Below are 1393 nucleotides of genomic sequence, written 5' to 3' on the forward strand. Positions count from 1 at the left end.
CAGAGAGGAAGGGAGAGGGATAGAGAGTTAGAAACATTGATGAGAGAGAAACATCGATCAGCTGCCTCCTGCACACCTCCTACTGGGGATGTGCCCGCAACCAAAGGTACATGCCCTTGACCGGAATCGAACCTAGGACCTCTCGGTCCGCAGGCTGACGCTCTATCCACTGAGCCAGACCAGTTAGGGCTATTTAAGTATTCTTAAATTAAAAACTACAAAATTAACATTAGTCACAATATTATTAGTTGAATCTAGATCTTATCAGTATCTTACCCACTTCATACTAATGTCCTTTTCCTGTTCCAGGATTCTATCTGGAATCTCATACTGAATTTAGCTATTTCTTCTCTGTCCCTTCTAGTCTAACAATTTCCTCTGTCTGTCATTGTCTTTCATAACATTGACACTTTTGAGGAAAAGTGGTTAGACATTGTAAAATATCTCTTAATTTTGTGTGATGTGTTTTCATTGGAATGAGATCAATGTATTTTGGGCAACAATATCATCAAAATGGCATTGTCTCCCTAGTGTGTCATCTATAATAATAAAAACGTAGTATACTAATTAGACCGGATGTCCTTCTGGACGACCTTCTGGATGAAGCTGAAGCAGGCGGGGGCCAAGCCCCTTGCACAAATTTCATGAATTGGATCTCTAGTATTAACATAATTGATTAAAAAATACACTGTCTCAATTAATTCTTACAACAGAAAAAAACCCTGAAATTAGAGAGGTTAAATTACATGATTTACCTAAAGTCACAGGCCAAGTAACTGAGCCCCCATTGATAAACAACACTTAATTTGTCTATTTTGTATAAAGCATGTTCTTTTTTTTAAATTAAATCTTTATTCAGATTATTACAGTTGTTCCTCTTTTTTCTCCCCATAGCTCCCCTTTACCCAGTTCCCACTCCTTCTCTGCCCTTACCTCCCCCCCACTGTCCTCATCCATAGGTGTACGATTTTTGTTCAGTCTCTTCCTGCACCCCCCACACTCCCTTCCCCCCGAGAATTGTCCGTCCACTCCCTTTCTATGCCCCTGATTCTATTAAATTCACCGGTATATTCTGTTCATCAGATTATTATTCACTTGATTTTTAGATTCACTTGTTGACAGATGTGTATATGTTGTTCATAATTTGTATCTTTACCTTTTTCTTCTTCTTCCTCTTCTTAAAGGATACCTTTCAGCATTTCATATAATTGCGGTTTGGTGGTGATGAATTCCTTTAGCTTTTCCTTATCTGTGAAGCTCTTTATCTGCCCTTCAATTCTGAATGATAGCTTTGCTGGTTAAGTAATCTTGGTTGTAGGTTCTTGGCATTCATCACTTTGAATATCTCTTGCCACTCCCTTCTGGCCTGCAGAGTTTCTGTTGAGAAATCATC

General features: G+C 38.8%; 1 protein-coding gene across 12 annotated transcripts in view; it reads left to right on the forward strand.

Annotated features, from left to right (window-relative positions):
* ELF1 (E74-like factor 1 (ets domain transcription factor)) overlaps positions 1 to 1393 on the forward strand; it is a 98733-nt gene that overhangs the window by 68622 nt on the left and 28718 nt on the right. The gene's annotated exons all lie outside the window — the stretch shown is intronic.

This window comes from Myotis davidii, unplaced genomic scaffold (assembly GCF_000327345.1).
Source record: "Myotis davidii unplaced genomic scaffold, ASM32734v1 scaffold105, whole genome shotgun sequence".
NCBI classification, from domain to species: Eukaryota; Metazoa; Chordata; class Mammalia; order Chiroptera; family Vespertilionidae; genus Myotis; species Myotis davidii.